Raw genomic sequence first — 18571 nt, 5'->3', positions numbered from 1 at the left:
ACCAGAAATGCTTAGGAATTGCACTGGACCACAAGGGTATTTGCGAAATCAGAGGGAGTAATTTGCCTTCTTGTTTCTTAAAGATTCCTGCACTGCAGAGGGCTGGACTGGATGATCCTCGTGGTCCCTTCCAACTCTACAATTCTGTGATTCTGTAAACAATAGAGGGGTACCAGGTGCTGGAGAAAGTCTCCTGCATTTTACCTGCTCCAGCCAGTTTACAGGAAGAGAGGTAAGGTCAAGCAGACAGCCTTTCACCTATCGATTTCTCTGTTCAAACTGGCAACTCCTCCAAAATTATTGGCACATGCCAGGAGATTACTTGAGCATTATGCAGTCTGGCTCATACATCCATGCCTTTGTCTAAGCTGGTCCCCCAATTCTCCTTCTTGGTTTAGGTTGGAGCTTTTTGTCCATCCGCTGAAACTTATGCCTTCAGGTGACCAAAGCTTGACACAGATACTTAGCCAATTAAATTGCCCCTGGAAGGCCCAGAAGTAATCCCAAAGCATCCCAAGGAATTCGCCTTGTGTTGCAAGCTTACAACGCCCTGTTGGATAATGAAAACAATACTGTAGCATAAGAGCAACCTGTCTGGCAACTCTGGCATTGGCACCTGCCACATTTATCAAACATGTCCTCAAATTACCTTAATTACAGACAAGTAATTTTATGCAGATGAGCAATGGCCCTGCAGCCCATTATATTTGGCCACTGTGCCTACTAGCAGCCACATGCCCCTGCCTTAAGTCCACCCTTGTCTTCAACTGCTTGGAGCTTTTCCCTTGGAGATGACACCAAGCTGAGCCTTTGCCTCCCTCCAGTCCTATTCCCAACACGCTAGCCTCTACCCCACATGTCGTGTGCCGCTGGCTAGACTATAATCAAATGCACAATCTGACAAAGTGGAATTAAGCCTACAACAGCTCAAGTTGCAAACACAGTAAGGGCTAAGCTCTTGACAAGACACCTTTCCTGCACTGAGTAATTGCATGAATGGGTTCTAGAGTAAACCACGGGTGCAGGAGCCCTGGCCTGGATTGGGACCACAGGGCAAAAGGTCCCCTAGCAGTGGGGCCGGGATTCCAAGCTAGATGGGGGAGTGCACCTGCTAAGAACTCTAAAACCTATGCAAAATATTAGGGCAATGGTTCCTACAATGTTGCTTATGTGCTTTAATTATTTAAGAAAGGGGTGTACACACAGACAGAGATGCAAATGATGTTAGCAGTAGTAGTACCGATGTTGCAAGTCAGATCCAAATTAGCATCTTTCTCCCATCCCATAATACCTTTCAGGCCTGGCCTTTGAAGTGCTGAGTCAACTGCCTGTCCCTCATCCTGCTGCTGCTGCTGCTCTGGGTGTTACAGAGATCAACCTCAGAAGCCGGCAGGTGACAAGTGGCTGACAGAGGCAGGACAGGCTGGTGATAAGGTCCAGCCAGAACCGAGTCATCCTCATTTCCTGGCATCGCCAGAGCCCGCCTGCAAGGGTCAGCTGCTTCTTCTTTGCTGAGCCTCAGCAGCCTTCATATGACTTGAAAGCAGGCGGTGGGGAAAGCCAGCAGTTGTGCAAGGAAGAGCTATGGAAGCCCTGCTACCGGGTGAACGGAAGCAGTCAGCTGGGGCTGCTTCCGACACACCCCTCATTTGCATTTCCTTCCATATTTTGGAGCTCCAGAATTACCCAAGTCTAGTTCCAAAAAGTGACAGTGATGTATTAGGAGTGCATCGTCGTTTCATTTTCTGTTTTCAAATTTCGTACGGAACCCTTTTTTTGCATGGTCAGGTTGCCACACCTTTCCATTCCTAGACCCCTTTTTATGCATCTGTTGTACATGAGCATGTTGATATAACAAGTCATGCCCCTTCTTCTTCTTCTTCATTCTTTGTGTGTCCGTGTCTAATCCTGTCCCTTTCTAAAATTCATTTATTGGTGTGTGTTCTTCTTTTTGCAAATCTATCAAATAATAAAATAAAATCGGGATTAAGGGGTTCAAAGACGGTGGGTAGGTGGGTGGGTGTGCTATGTATGTCTCGGTGGTGTAGTAACGGTGGCACTCACCCTTCTTCAGATAGGAAATTTGGGAGGGGAAGAGAAAGAAATATTCCTATTTTCATCTGAGGAATGTTGGAAGGTATGAACTCTCCCAGCCCTACCTAAAGATGCCATTGGGGTCTGACCCTGGGGCCTTCTGCAGATCGGAATTCCATGCGGTTCACATTTCAAAGCAAAGTAATCTAATTTGTACCTCTCAGATTAATATATGTGGATTGGAATGTAGTTACCCTTCAGACTTCTCTCAAGTGTCAAAAGCCAGGGTAAAGAGGTAAGTCTTTGGCATTTGCTGGAAGCTTTATAATGAAGGGGCCAGACACACTTCTCTGTGGGGAGGAAGTTCCACGATTACGGGCTCCCACAGAGAAGGCCCTCTCCTGGCTTAATAACGTTTGGGATTTGACTATAATGAGAAAAATAACATCTTATCTAAGAGCAAGAATCTCGAATGATTATAGAAGCAAATCATGGGAAAGCTGGTTGCCCTTTATACAACATCGCCAATAAAATATTTACCTCCCGCAAAAACCAAATTTGAAGTTTTTTTAGAAGAAATACTGTAATTTTATGTTGTCCTATTTTCTTGCAGACTACTATACTCTGAAGTAATTTTCACAGGAACAATTTCATTGATTATCGTTAGTAGTTGCCAAATGATTTTTTTTTTAAGTGTTAAAAATGGTTTTTGGTCACCTTCCTATGATTTGACTTACTTTGTTTTTGTGTTAACTTATTTACTTACGAAGCACGCCATTGGAGTTCTGTAACATTCTGTGCTATGACTTTTTTGTTGGGGGGAATCTCATACAAAAACTCAGGGCGTCTTCAGGTAAGGTTAGGAGAAGCCCTTCCCTTAAACCCTGGCAAGCTGCTGCCAGTCAGTATAAGGCAATTAGCTTCCTGTGTCCCTATGCTTCACATCAGGGAGCAAGCCAACTGTGGAACAGTCTGTCAGATACCATTCCAAAGGAATTAATCGCACTGCCAGCAAAGAAGAATCTAATAGCCATTGTTAATAAGAGTAAAGGCTGAGAGGTCTTTTTCAGTGTCTGTTAAATCAGTGCCAGATATGTCACATGAAGACCAGCTGACTGTCATATTGTGTTATGTGCTACACAACAGACCAGTTGAACATTTCTTCAGAAGCATCAGTTGCCACACAGGGGAGAAACTTCCCTCTGACGGCTCAAAAAACAGAAAAGGCATCAGTCTCCATTGTAGCCAAAGCTATGGCCAAGGCCAGTAGTACCTATTCAGGGATGCTTTGGTTCCTAAACATACCATTGCTGGCTAGTGTGCTGTGAACTGGTGCATGGAAGCAATTTTATTTGGGTGTGTGTGTTTATTTGTTCAAGAAAGATACAAGTATTTCTCTCCATGAACCAGTCACTTGGGTCCTTGCACCTTTGACAAGGTGTCCCCACCCCACCCCCAAAAATCACTTTACCACAATAGCCAAAGTAGAAATTACTACCGTATTTTTCGTCCCATAGGACGCTCCGTCCCATAGGACGCACCTAGTTTTTTGGGGGGGAAATAAAGGAAAATCCCCCCTTTATTTCCCCCCCAAAATCAGGTCGGGGAAACCAAACCAGGTCGGGGAACAGCAGTATGGCGGCGCTCCACCTCCCCGCTGTCCCCCGAGCTTGTGGGGCTTCTCCCCAGCGCCAGCGGGATGGCGGCGCTGCGCCTCCCCGCTGTCCCCCGAGCTTGTCGGGCTTCTCCCCAGCGCCAGCGGGATGGCGGCGCTGCGCCTCCCCACTGTCCCCCGAGCTTGTGGGGCTGGCCGATGTCTGCCCGAAACGCGGGGCGCTCTGCTTCAGTGTGCCCCGCGCTCCATGCAGCAGGCTGCTATCCGCAGCCTAGGGAGCCCTGCGGGAACTCCCGCAGGGCTCCCCAGGCTGCGGATATCTGCCCGGCACGAGGGGTGCTCTGCTTCAGGGCGTCCTGCGCGCCGGGCGGCAGGCTGCTATCCGCAGCGTAGGGAGCCCTGCGGGAACTCCCGCGGGCTCCCCAGGCTTGCTGATAGCTTCCTGAAGCCTGGAGAGCGAGAGGGGTCGGTGCGCACCGACCCCTCTCGCTCTCCAAGCTTCAGCAAAAGCCTGTATTCGCCCCATAGGGCGCACACAGATTCCCCCTTCATTTTTGGAGGGGAAAAGTGCGTCCTATAGGGCGAAAAATACGGTACTTTTTATAAAATCCAAGTGCTCTAAGCGTCCTGCATGCATGAGGGCGAGATGAGGAGGAAGGGTAAAAAAAAATGCACACCTATGTGCCGCTGTGCAAGAGAGATGAGAAGCTTCCATCATGTTTGATTGCCCCACAAATATGCATCATAAACATCATAGTCGGATAGGTGATTTTTGTGCCCCTGGTGGGGGCCTGTTTCATCAAAGCCAGGTACACCTCTGCTCAGGGAGAACAGCAAAGCTATGTACACCACAACAATCTCAAAGCACTAGGGAGAAACAAGGATGGTGAATCTCAAAAGGCAGTTGCAAGGATCCTAAAGGGACAGAATGAACACTTTGGAGGCTGGTATTTTGTGTGACATACTTGATCCATTCAGCAGAAGCCACCTAGGCTTCCAAAGTGCTCAAGCTGAGCTTTCACTGCTGTAAACCTACTGGGGAGTCTAGAAAATGTTCCTTAGGAAATAGTGGGGCAGTTCTGATGACAAGACTGGGGGCTGAAGGAGCACAAACCAAAAGAATAAATCAGCCACACACCGCAGAAGACATGTGACGATGCTGCCGCCCACAAATTGAAGGCTCTTTCAGACTTCTGCTTGTCCCACTGCTTTCCCTGGGAAAGCCCAATCTTTACCGCTGAATCTTCACTGGGCTAGAGATGTGGGCCATAGTATACAATTTGAAGATTGGGAAAAACTGTGGAAAGATGGATTAAACTTTACAGCATGTACGACAATAAAAGAAAATGTCATGAAGATGTTTTATAGGTGGTATATAACACCTATAAAATTATCGAAAATGTACAAGGTTTGTAATAAGTGCTGGAAATGCAAAGACAAGGAAGGCTCCTTTTACCACATGTGGTGGGAGTGTAGAAAAGTGAAAGAATTCTGGGAAAAAATATATATTGAACTCAAGAAGATCCTAAAATATACGTTTTTAAAGAAACCAGAAATCTTCCTATTGGGGATACTAGGGAACGAGATACAAAAGAAGGATTGTAAATTTGTGTACTACGCGGTTACAGCAGCAAGGGTAACGCTAGCCCAGAAGTGGAAACAGCAGGAAATACCAACGGTGGATGAGTGGAGAGCAAAATTATTAGACTATGGGGAGTTGGATAAATTGACAGGAAAGATTAGATATTTAAGAGACCAAAAGTTCATTAAGGATTGGGGAAAATATGTAGATTACCTGGAATATATAAGTGAGGGACAAACAACGTTAAGGGGATTTAAAGAAGCATTGTGAAAGACGAAGAGTTATTGACTAAAGGGAATAGAAGAGAGAGAGATATATATTGTCAATATAAGCTAGGAAATGCGTAATCTTAATTATTACCACGAATGATTTACGGACAAGCTGAAGGAAGTCTTATAAGAGATGGAAATGTGAAATTTCTGATGTGAAATATGTAACGTGTATTTTTTTTCTTCTTTTCTTTTTATTTTCTTCTTATTTTTTGTTTATCTTTTATTTGTAAATCAATAAAAATTTAAATATAAAAAAAAAAAATCTTTACCGCTGAATCAGAGCAAACCTCAACTGGGTTTTCCCAGGGAAAGTGGCAGGGCAACCCGAAAACTCCCCGGATCCGTGCTTTCTAGACACAGGACAAGGGGAAGTGTGGGTGAGATCTCAGTCACAAAACTGTCTTCAGATTCTTCAATCCCCAATGAACTGAAGAGAGCTCTAGAACATCAGGGGAAGGCTTAGGCCAATATTGACAAAGGTTTCCGTGTCCTGACAAAATTTTCACCCCATATGTGCAGACTGAACATCTGTGCATGAAATACCCAGACAACCTTCCAGGAGATTTTAATGAAAGCATTTCAGCCATTGTCAAATTCACATCGTTCTCGGATATTGAGAGAAAAGGCGATGAAAGCAGATGTGTTTGGATTTAGGGCTTTCAGCTGTGATGGAAAATTACTCCCCCAAATGTTGAAACTGCATTGCGTCTGTATTTGAGATGAATGATCCATCACTATAGTGGAGAATGTTCCTTTTTTAAAAGGATTTTTTTTTAAAAAAAAGAAAGGCTTCTGATCCACCATGTCTCAAGCGCACCTCACTGCTTTATCCCCTCCTGAGTGCTGCAGAGATTGAATTTGTTAGATCTTTGAATTACGCCGACATGATTCATGACTTTGCCACATCCAAAGCCAGGAAGAGACAGGGGGAAATGCTTAAAAGAAATTAGCGTAGTGAATTATTTATGCTTGGAAAATTTTGATTTGAATATATTTGTTAATTTTTGGTAATTTGTTTTGAGGGCTTTGTGATTTGATTTGCTTTTGCAGCAAGTTCAAGCTGTGGTGCTGTCTTATTCCACTCAGGGCCACAATACCTAAAAGATCACCTCATTTCATAGAGAGGCAATAGATCATTATGCTCCACAAGATAAAGCCTCCCACAGAAAGCATTTCATCAGGAGGTACCTTCCATATGATGTAGGAATCAGGACTTTAGTGTGCTGACACCAGCAGTGTGCAGCCAGTGGACATGGGGGGGCTAGGCAAGTCCCCTAAACATTCCCATTAAAAACGTGCATATTAGGAGGAATGCATGGTGCAAACCTGACAAATTTTCATCATTTTTTTTAAAAAAGAAATTCAACTGATGCAGAGTGTGTCCTTTCCATCTTAAGACTGGAAAAACAAGAAACGGAGAGATAAACCTAAACTGGTGTTCCCATCTCTTGAGGAGGCGAGAGGCTGAAGCCAGCCCAGCCCTGTAGGTCCTCTGTTGCAAGTCCTCTTTCGTCCTGGTCAGACAAATCTGGCAGGTTTTTGAACCACTCCTAAACCTCTGTAGGGAGAAGAGAGTGGGCTGCACTTACGCACTGCAGACGAGAAATGCATTTGTCATATCACAGCCAACAAAAATATCTATCCTTCTCAGGGCTTTTCTTCCCCAAGCTGGAACTCATTGGAACTCAGTACTGGCACCTTTTAGGTGGACACCATTGCCAGGATAAGAGAACAAGGGAGGCGTTCATGGTGCGTTCCAGCATCTCTTCTTCTAGCACTTCTCATTCTTTCCCCAGAATTGAAACAGCACATGGATGGGCTTCCTTCTGCTCTGGGTACCTCTTTTCTTTTCCTGCCCAGCTCCGCTGTTCTTCCCAGGGAACAGGCTGACTCCCCACGTGTCCCCTCAGCCACGCTTCCATCACTCCCTCCTTCTGGTGCTTTCTCCATGCCCATCCTCTTCTCTTTCAGTAAGAGCAGCCCTCCCACTGAGGCTCTTTCTAGTCAAGCACCACAGAAACAGAAACACACACCAGAGCTCTTGCCATCATCACCCACAAGGCACCAGGCTCCACTTCTGTTTAACATTCACTTGTTGTATGAATGGAGAACTTGAGCTGGCAGAATTAGGCTGGGCCCGTGTCTGAACCCGGGATTGCAGGGAGAGAGAGGGCTGCCTCCCTCCTTATAACAATTAAGACCGTTCATCCAGGTGTTATCGATTCATTGATTCGCAGTGTTTATGCCACGTCCCTTAGCAACAAAGGCTCTCAAGAGCAGCTTACAAAAATCACTTCCAAGAGGGTCACGGCCTGCAGGCTCACAATCTAAAAAGGCATGGCACATGAGGAGAAAGGAATGAGAGGGAGGAGGAAAAAGCAAGGCTCAAGCACAAGTTTTTGAAGCTACAGCCAATGTAGTGTGGGTCAGGTTCGGTATCTGTTTGTTGTTGGTGGCTCAAATCAAGGCACAAATGCAAGATATAAATGCTTTAAATGTAACGATAATGTACATGTATTAAATCATCTCCACATGGCAACCAGTGGAAGATGTAGTTCACAACATCCAGAGGGCAGAAAAGCCATGAATTTCCTGGCCATCCCCTGGAGCTTCTGATACATTGGACAAAACACTTATTCTAGTTATATAGACCCTTTTGCTGCATTAACTACAGTTGAATGTCTACATAAATAGAGTCAGAGAAGCCCAAAAGCAAATGTGAAGCTCAGGTATGTGAAAATACTACATGCATTTTCCCACACTCATCCTTTCTCTCCCTGCTTTCAAACTTTAAACCTTGAGGCAGATATTTAGCCCTGGAAAAAACTTCGGTTCCTTTTGCTGGTGCTGCAAATCTGTCAAGGACTCCTTTGCCAACCTGGTGCCCTCAGTTGTTTTGGACGGGGGCTTGCAATCCAAAACATCTAGAGGGCACCAGGTTGACAAAGACTGCCCTGTACAGTCCTGGCCAAATGATCCTCTCTGACACTTTCACAAAATGCGAATAACTGTGGCTTATTTGGAAGAGAGGAAACATACCACATTTGGCACATTTCCTTTGCTGAAGAGCAAGGGACCTACTCATCCCTGAACCAGTTAGTAAAATTGGCAGCCTAGTTTTTCCTCTGTCTCCATCTTATTTCCCTCTCCTCCTACTTGTTCCCATACACTTTGATGCCTGGACTTTGTGGTTATAAAACAACCCTTGTTTTATATTTTCCTTGGGCATTAAATTAAGTGTTAAATCCAGAGGGGAAAAGTTTGGGAGGTCATTGACTCTCCCAGCTGCTTCTGCCAAGCCCAAAACTATCTTGTCTTGTGATTCCGACTTTTTCTGTGCTCAAAGTTCATGAACAGCAGCTGTAAAAAACACAGCATTCAAAGGATACCAGAGAGGCAGTACACAGCATAATTGCCAATGTACTCAGAAAACAACCCTAAAGAAAAAGCAGTTCTAAACAGCCACAATTATACAGCTTTTCCCCCCAGCAGGGGCAGGGGGCTTACGCATAACATTATGACAAACTCTACAACTGCACTGGGCAAATCTAGAGTATCTGTACTGACATAACTGGGAGCATAAGCAAAGGGGAGCCAGATTCACCATATTTTGGGGCCGTCTGCTTAGTAATAACAAAATTACTGAACAGACGGGCAAATAGTGTGACGCTTCTGAGAAGTGGCATGCCCACAGTGGGAGCGTGGGTAGGGAGTTTACAGAGCGCAAGCAGAAGTAGGAGAAGGGGGAAATGAGGTTTCTAGATGAAGTCACGTCTGTATTCTACGCCAACCTAGAATAAATTTTACCCTATGGCTCTGTACTAACGGCTACCAAAATACTAGGGCCACATTCACATCATACATTTAAAGCACTTATACACGACTTTGAACAGTCAGGGTCTCCTCTCAAAGGATGATGGGAACTGTAGTTCATGAAGAGTGCTGAGAGTTGTTAGGAGACCTCTGTTCTCCTCACAGAGCTACATTTTTCCAAAGTGGTTTAGCAGTCAATCCTTTTTCATAGGGAACTCCAGGGATTGTAGCTCAGGGAGAGGAATAGGGGGCCTCCTGACAACTCTCCATACCCAGAATTCTTTGGGAGGGGAGATGCCATGACTGTTTAAAGAAGCATCATAGTACTATAAATGTATGGTATGAACGTGGCCTAGAATCCCCGCTGCACCCTTAACTTTATACAGAAAGGGAAAGAACCCATATAGATGGATTTTTCTTATTTTCCTCATTTATTAAATTTATACACTGCCCTTCATCCAAAGATCACAGGGCAGTTTACAGGATAAAAACACAAAATGCATAAAATAATAACACCCCAAGAAAGAAAAACAATAACAGCCCCTTCAAAAACATTTAAAAGGTCACAGATGTTTTAATCAGCCATAGGTCTGGATGAAGAGGGATGCTTTCGACAGGCACCGAAAGATATGTAGTGAAAGCGTCAGGCGAGTCTCCCTGGTGAGGGCATTCCACCACAGAAAAGGGCCGTTCTTGTGTTGCCGCCCTCCATACCTCTTGTGGAGGAGGCACACAAAGAAGGGCCTTGGATGCTGATCTCAGGGTCCAGTTCATATGGGGAGAGGCGGCCCTTAGGGTATTGCGGTCCTGAGCCATTTAAGGCTTTATAGGTCACGACCAGCACTTTGAATTGGGCCCAGAAACTATTTGGCAGCCAGTGCAGTTGGGCTAGGAATGGCATTATATGCTCAAACAGTTTTGCACCGGTGAGCAACCTGGCCACCAAATTCTGCACTGGCTGAAGTTTCCGAACCATCTTCAGAGGCAGCCCAATGTACACAGCATTACACATTGCCGTAATGTTACCAGGGCATAGTCTATGCACAGGTTACTAGAGCATAGACAACAGATGGGGCATAGCTAGGCCACCAGCTGAAGCTGATGGAAGACACTCCATGCCCTCAAGGCCATTTGAGCCTCAAGTGACAGCAATGGATCCACATCCACCCCCAAGCTACATACCTGCTCTTTCAGAGGAAGTGTAACCCCATCAAGAGCAGGCCGTCTCCCATCCATCTGGTCTAGGGAACCACCCACTAACAGTGCTTCAGTTGTATCTGGATTGAGCTTGTTTATTGACTCTCATCCAGTTCATGACCAAGGCAAAACAATGGTCCACCACATCCACGGCCACAGCTGCAGAAGAAAAGGAGAAGTAGAACTACGTGTCACCAGCTTATTGCTGACAATGTACGCCAAAACTCCAGATGACCCCACTCAGTGGTTTCATGTAGATGCAGTTAAACAGCATGGGCGATAAGTTTGAACATTGAGGAACTCCACACTGAAGGCACCATGGGGCTGAACGACATCCCCCAGCATTATCTTCTGGAAATGACCATTTGTCATCACCTCTGACCACTGAGGCTGATGGAAGCTGCAGTCCACAACATCTGGAAGGCCCCAGGAGGACAAAAAATGCCACAATGAAGGGGGACACCAGATGTTTGCTAGGACTAGGAAAAGGGCAGCCCTCCCACCCTCCATTATCATAAGAGCATAAGAAGTGCCTGCAGGATCAGGTCAGTGGTCCATCTAGCCCAGCATCCTGTCCTCACAGTGGCCAATCAGATCTCCAATGGGAAACCCCCAAGGAGGACACGCAAACAAGAGCACTTTCTCCCACCCAACTGGCATTCAGAAGCATTACTGCCTCCGACTGTGGAAGCAGAGCCTGCACTTTGTAGATGAAAAGGGCTCCCTTGAGGAGGGTGCATTGGCTGCAGCCCCCTCCCACAAATCTCACAGCTGGCTCAGGAAAGAGAGACCATTACCATGAAGCCCAGTCTTCCTCCCATGCCAGACCAAAAGCCACCTAGAACTCAAACCCTGTGACTTGGCAACACGGACAGTGGTGCACCGGGGTCATTTCAGACTCTGGCTTTAAAAGCATGCTCTTGTTTAGATGGCAGCGCACCTTGAAGTGCGGCAGGCCGGCCCTGCCGCATTTGGCGGGCCCTCTTGCTGAGTGGGGCCCTGGACCTCTGCCATAAGTCCTGCCCTGACAGTGCCACCAAACACAAACGTCAAACTTGCACACCCAGCGAAGACTGAGGAAGAGGAGGGGGCATCTGTTACCTTTCTGGGAGGGTGTGGAGGCCAGGCTGCATTTGTGGGCATCCTTCTGTGGAACAGCAAATGAATCCACCCTTTGGCGATGGAGGCCTTGGTTGGCTGGCTGCAGCAATGATGGCTTCTGGGCCAAACCAGTTCTGCAGTAGCCTCTTGGACCGAGGCAGGCAAAGTTCCCCCTCAGCCACAATCTCCCCAGGCAGCTCTCCCAGATGAAGACCTGGCTTCCTGGCTCAAGGAAACTCCAGTTTGTTTTCTTGCAAATAAATGGCTCTCTTCTTCTTCTTCTTCCTCCTCCTCCTCCTCCAGAGCTGTGCCTTTGCTGGAACCCCGTTCCGACTGGAAAGTGCCCAGAATGCTCTCCCCAGAGAGAGCGGGCTGCTGCTGTCACTCGCTGTGAGTCAGGAAACCAGAAAGTCCACCCCATCCTCTCGTTCTCTCTCCTTGGTGGAGCAACACAGGCAGCGTGTCTCAACACATCCAGGGGCCTTTCCTTTGGCAGCAAAGGCGGTGCCCGCCTCACACAAGCTGCTTCGCACACCACTCAAGGAGGGGGATTTTGAGCTGCTTTTGGACTGAGAAGGTTCCCGTGAAGGCCTTCCTGGAGCACTTGGGTGGGTCAGTGCCAGGGGGCAGGTTGCAGACCAAGACTGTTTTCACATTCCTGTTTGCTGTGCATTCACTGTGCTCCTGTGCTCGCAGAATACAATCCAAAATTCATATGTATCCTGTGCTGTGTTCTAAAATACCATAATGCCGTTTGACGCATTGTTTCTCAAACCAGCTTCAGAGTGGTTGGAGTCCTTAAGCCATTCCTATTTGGTCTCCAGCCAAAGTGGGAACACCTGTGCAGGGGGGGGGGGCAAAGACCTCACCTGCTAAGGTGAGCACCAAAGGAATGATTCTGAGATCAATGAAGCTGTGCTGATGTGAACAGGTTGGGGAAGGGAGAGCTGTGAAATGACCAAGGGGATGGACAGCTTCAGTGTACTCAAAGGTGGTCACATGAACACACCCCACATCCACCAGATTCCCAGTTCTTGGAGGATTTCCAGCAGTTGTCCCATAAGCATGGAACTCCCTTTCCCTAGAGGGTCCTTCAGAAAGGAAAGCCATTCAGAACTGTTCTCACACCTTCCTGTTTGGCCTGGCATTCAGGTAGTCAACTTTTTTCGCACTGCTTTGTTCGCCCTGCTCCTCTGCCTGCTCCACGCACAAATTCAGCAGGCAAAAGTTTTCCCAGGCATGGCAAGAGGAAGCTATACAAGGAAAAGCTGCACCTGTTTAATTTCTGCGAGTGTGTCAAGCTGTTTCAAACAGCACAGGAGCAGAGGCAAGGACAAAAGTTGGCAAGCCAAGGTAACTAGAGCTGAACAAAAATGGTGTGTGTTTATTTTCTATAAAAAGAAACCGATCAGGTAAATAAACGAACCATGCATGATCCATCTTCATATGACAATCCATCTTCATATGACAGCCTCACCAGGGAGGGGGGAAGTTTGGCTGTATTATTATAACTATTCTTATTTCAAAATGAGAAGACAATAGCGTCACAACTAAGGATCTGTTTCTCTCCATCCCATCACCGTTAATTACCTCATAAACCCCTGTTCATTTGACAGCTGCGTCTCTAGGCACAGTAAGATCAAGGACACACAAGAAGAGCAACGACTCAGTTCCAGAATTCTCTCTGAAAAACAGAAGGACGGGTTGTTTTCAAAGCTCTAGCTGCGTGAGTCTCTCTCCCCTCCCCCCCCAATTCTCCCACAGATTGTAGAACATGTTAATTCAAAATACAACTTATAAAAGGATTTCACTAAAAGGCTGTTATATCAATGAACGGAGGCCCAAAGAGTCAGGGGTCTTCACCTCTTTTGTGGGGCTTGGGGGTACATTTGGAAATCTAAGAAACAGGCATGGGCAGCACAAAATACCCATTTCACAGACAAATAAGTGGTGATGTTCAGACACATCCACACAACAAAACTAGGGGCTTTTTCACACTTACCTTTTGCTCTGCTCTTTCCAGACTCAGTTCGAGTCTTAAAGCTTTGTGTCTGAGCTCCCTTTTTCTTTTTTGCTCCTGAGCTTTTCCTGCAAAAACTTGCTCTTTAAAGCTGAATCGGAGCAAACAGCTACATGTGGAAAACCCGAATTGCTGTTTGGTCTGATTGAGCACTAAGGAACAGTTTTTTGTTAGGAAAGCTCTGGAGCAAAACAAAGAGCAATTGGATACAGAGCTTTAAAGCGTGGCCCTGTGCCTGAAAACAGAGGCAAAAGGTAAGTGTGGATCAGCCTAGGTTAAAAAAAAACCAAACACACCCTCCAAAGCAAGTAACACAGAGCCCAATAAAGCAGGCAACCCACCCACAAAACAAACACTCCCCTCAACTGAACACCCCTCCTAAAGGGAAAACACCTACAAACCAAGCAAAATAAAACAAAACCAGACAAAATACACACCATGCAACAAAACAAAGGAGACTCGCATGTGGGGCCCAGAGGCATTGTGGAGAAAGTAGGTAAGGAGGTTGGACAAGACTGTATATATGCACTTTCCAGCCAGCCCAGTGCCGCCCACAAAAATAAAATAAATGAAACCCAATTTTTACAAAATTGGGAGATGTAGTGGGCCTACTCATGTGCCAAGTTGGGGGGGGTGTTTCAAGGGTGCCATGATGCCCATGGGCACCACATTGGGAATCCAAGGAAATGTCCTACGGAATCCTAAAGACAGCCAATTTACGGCAACAGAAATCATGGCTCTTGGGTAGTTAGACGCCTCCTTTACCAGAGGCCTCACTTCCAGCCCTTGTCTATGGGAAGCTCAGGAACCCTAAACCACAAGCCTCTCAGATGCCACCCACAGGACTCTCTGGATGGATTTAGAGGAGTGGAGATGCAGAGAAGATCCCTGGACAATGTTGCTTATATGTTTGGGGAATCCGCAACTGCCTTCGCAACCAAAACGAGCTCTCAGTGTGGAGGATTAGTAACACACATATCCCCAAAGGAAAAATAAATCAGCATACTACAAAGAACATGGATTTATACGCAAATGGATGAAAAAACTGTACTCCTGCAGGAGGAGAAATCGTCCTCCTCACCTAAAACATGGTTTCTGAAGGGAGGGCAGCAGCATCTCCAGAACAGACCCACAACCTGCTGGGTTTTTTTGGGGGGGGGGAATCTACAGGGCAAATATTTCTGCCTTCTTTGCTCATCCTTTTAAATGCCTTTTCCCCAGTCCCCCACCTCCCCTTTGCCTACCTCCCCAGGCTAAATTGCTCTTTCCCCTGTCCATCCTCAAGTTCTTCTCCTTCACCACTTACCCTTCCCTCAGGCTCATTTCTCTGTCTTCCGCCTGCTTTGCTCCCCTGCTTTGCAGCTATCCTTGCTCTGACCCCTGTCACTAAGACCCAACCCTTTGGTGCTCATCTTGTCTGTGACATCAACTGGTGGCAACCAATGGCAGCAGCACTGGGCAGCAACTCGAGCAACAATGACATGTGTTTTTAAAAGTTGGAAGTCACCCACTCCAGATGGACTCCCCACCACCACCAGGTTAGGTTTTGAATAGGCTACAGCTTCGAAAAAGAGGTCATGCGTGCTCCTCGAAAGATAATGCAAAAATCAAGTTGATCAACCTGATGCCATGAAGATTGGGGCATGTTAACCGAAACAAAACGCTTGTGAAACAGCTCATCAACTAAAAGGGTGAAAATAAAACCTCTCCAGAGTTGCAGAGAGGCGGCATTCCTAGCCCTAGCCTGGAGACCCCAGGCAAAACATGAGCTCTACCGCTGAGCTTTGGCTCTTCCTACTATTCTCCAAATGTTTCATGCCATAAATGCCACCTGCCCCAGATTCTTAAGGGCATCCCCTGTCTTCTGATACGTCCCCCTGGAAATAAACGATGCTGTCCCTGTTCAGGCTTTTGGGGAGAAGCAATTCTACAAACTTCAGTGGGGCTTACACCAGTGTAAGGACAGAAAGGATCTGTCCATTTCAGTTCTCTTGGGCTCTCATTTTTCCAGTCTTAAACTCAGGCCTCCACATTTTGCAGCAACATGTCAGGAAAATTCATCAGCATTCTACTGCGAATTTCTCCCAATAAACACATTTTTATATGCAGTTTTAACTAATGTAAACATTCTGCAAGCAGATTCCCTCTAACACAATGTATTCATTTTTACTCACACTTTCCCCTAATAGATGCGTTTTTGTAAGCATTTCTTGGTTGGTGAACTGCATAACAATTTCAGATACAGTGGTACCTCAGGTTAAGAACTTAATTCGTTCTGGAGGTCTGTTCTTAACCTGAAACTGTTCTTAACCTGAGGTACCACTTTAGCTAATGGGGCCTCCCGCTGCCGCCGCGCTGCCGCCACACGATTTCTGTTCTCATCCTGAAGCAAAGTTCTTAACCCGAGGTACTGTTTCTGGGATAGCGGAACCTGTAACCTGAAGCATCTGTAACCCGAGGTACCACTGTACGCGAAAATTTCAAAGGACAACTGTGTTTTGGTGGTTGTTGTTGTTGTTCTACCTATCTGGGCAGCCACTCTGGGCAGCTTCCAACAAATTTAAACACCAAACACAGTAAAACATCATACATTAAAAGCTTCCCTATACAGGACTGTCAGTACAGTTTCAGATAGTGTGAATTTGATTGATACAGCTTCAAATGAGATCTGAATCAAATTTCCCCCACATCCCTACTCCAGAGTAAGTCCACATAAGTTTACAGCCACAATCCCATGTCCAAGGATGAAAGACAGACAGGAAAGACAACTTTTCCTGTTTGACATCAATCTTGTATACACTTGCTCCTAAGAAAACATGCGCACAATCAGGACGCAAGTGTTCATCTGATTAAACACTCTTAAGTTCTAAATAGAATTGTGATGATGGACAGTTTCCAAACACCCTGCTGCTTCTGAAGACAGAGTGGGGAAGAGGGAGAGAGTTTTAGGTTGATTCATATTTTAAGGGGGAACCTACCTAATCTGCACTTCCCGAAATGCAAGGTAAACCAAAACTCGGCTATCCTTTGAAATTCACACTTCCCCAAATCCTGGGATTCAGTTCTCCAAGCAAATAATGTGTGCAAGATGCCTATATTAGGGGAAGGCATGCATAAAATGCATATGTTGGTAGAAAAGAAATAAACATGCATATATGAATGGAAAATCTGAATAAAATCAAACCTGAATTCGAAACAGCAAGACTGCCTATCTTTGCTCCCGCCTTTTGGTTTTGGGTGGACACAATTTTGCCCAAGTCACAGTTATCCTGTTCTCCAGGCCACAATTTCATTTCCAGGGAAGTTTTTTTTAAAAAAAACAACACAAAATGAACTAGGCAATCCTTTCTCCACTGTCTGAATCTAGAGAAAGAGACAGACTCGCCAAGCAAGACCCAAAACAAACCATTAAGCCCTTTCTCCATCATCTGGACTTCCTGGTTCATTTTGAAGCTGCTTTGAGGTCTTCCTGGTGCGTGTGTAAGACTGCTATTTAATAATAATAATAATTTATTATTTATACCCCGCCCATCTGGCTGGGCCTCCCCAGCCACTCTGGGCAGCTTCCATAAAAACCAAAAATACAGTAAAATATCACACGTTAAAAACTTCCCTGAACAGGGCTGCCTTAAGATGTCTTCTGAATGTCAGGTAGTTGTTTATCGCTTTGACATCTGATGGGAGGGCGTTCCACAGGGCGGGCGCCACTACCGAGAAGGCCCTCTGCCTGGTTCCCTGTAGCTTTGCTTCTCGCAATGAGGGAACCGCCAGAAGGCCCTCGGCGCTGGACCTATTTCTCGACAGAATCATAGAATTTTAGAGTTGGAAGGGATCTGGCTCATCTAGTCCAATTCCCTGAATCAATTTTATCTGTCAGTTTACACATTGTCTAAAAACACAGCAGCAGGCTCCTCACAAAGCAATCGCTTCAAGTGGCACCTGAAAATTTTGCTTCATAACTTTTGTTCTATGAGGACTAGAAACTTGCTTTTTAAAATAATTAAAAATGAAGTGCAGGTTTTGGGGCCTCTGCTGATTCTGGGCCCGAACACAAAAGTGTCCCCTGTCTCTCCATCCACCTTCCGGTTGGCCCTGGAGCTTCCCAGAGGCATCCATGTTTAACAAACTGATCTGAATCAATCATGGAGGAAGAGTGGGGGGGGGGCAATTCTAAAACCAAAAAAAGGCAAGGGATGGTGAGGAATGCGGAAAGAGCTTTTGGTCAGACAAGCCTACTCAGATACGTAGAACGTTGACAGGTGTTTTAACGAGGCTTATTGTGAATTTTAATTACTTTTTGAATATTTCAAATAGCAGTTTTTATTGATAGTTTTACTGTTCATTCTTTTGGCAAACCTCTTCAAGGGTTTTTTCCCCTTGCAATTAAGCGGCATACAAATTTTACAAAATACAGTAAAATAAATAAGTGCCGTTATGTTGACTGGCTCAGGCTCTCTTTTGGACCTCGCCTGGAATGTCTCCACTCACTGCACCCCAAGGTGGGGCTTAGGTGGGCGGGTGTATCTCACCTAGCAGGTTAGCAGAAGAAATATCTCAGGTAGGGGGAAATCTTTCGTTCAACCCAACCCTGGGAGTTTCAACAGTAGTGGATCCATCAGCACAACACAAGCAAACAAAAACATGGGTGTGCTTCAAATATGGGGAAGAAAGACAGGCAGGGAGGGAGGGCACCATGTGGGAGAACAGGCCGGCAGACACCCAGGTCCTCTGGCATTCCGGACGGTTCAGCACAAGAGCACTACTGACACCAATTCAGAGATCAGTCCTTAGGTATGCTGCCGAGGGAAGAGGCAATTCTCTGCTTGGTCAGAGAGCTTTCCCTCTTCACTTCATGTCCATCACCACCAAGCTCCTCCCTTGAGAGTGCAAGTGCTACCTGCTGCCACTCCCCATCAGGCTCCTCCCCCAAAACTGAG

The 18571-nt window shown here is 46.1% G+C and overlaps 2 protein-coding genes across 11 annotated transcripts in view; both read right to left on the bottom strand.

Moving 5' to 3' along the window:
• The window catches only part of LOC128403475 (ras-related protein Rab-11A-like), a 211216-nt gene that overhangs the window by 11897 nt on the left and 180748 nt on the right, over positions 1-18571 (bottom strand). The gene's annotated exons all lie outside the window — the stretch shown is intronic.
• Positions 1-18571, bottom strand: part of SEMA4A (semaphorin 4A) — a 70574-nt gene that overhangs the window by 32556 nt on the left and 19447 nt on the right. For 5 of the 10 annotated variants that reach the window (XM_053368249.1, XM_053368247.1, XM_053368250.1 and 2 more), the window contains one exon: positions 13205-13298. The exons of 3 other annotated variants lie outside the window; for them this stretch is intronic. The gene's annotated coding sequence lies outside the window, so the exon portion shown is untranslated. Of the gene's footprint in view, positions 1-11614; positions 11876-13204; positions 13299-14940; positions 15023-18571 lie in introns of those variants that run through there. 2 more of the 10 variants (XM_053368252.1, XM_053368256.1) reach the window with 2 other exon arrangements.

Source organism: Podarcis raffonei, chromosome 16 (genome assembly GCF_027172205.1).
Source record: "Podarcis raffonei isolate rPodRaf1 chromosome 16, rPodRaf1.pri, whole genome shotgun sequence".
Classification (NCBI taxonomy): Eukaryota; Metazoa; Chordata; class Lepidosauria; order Squamata; family Lacertidae; genus Podarcis; species Podarcis raffonei.
The sequence above is the reverse complement of the archived record's forward strand: the minus strand, read 5'-3'. Positions and strand labels throughout refer to the sequence as shown.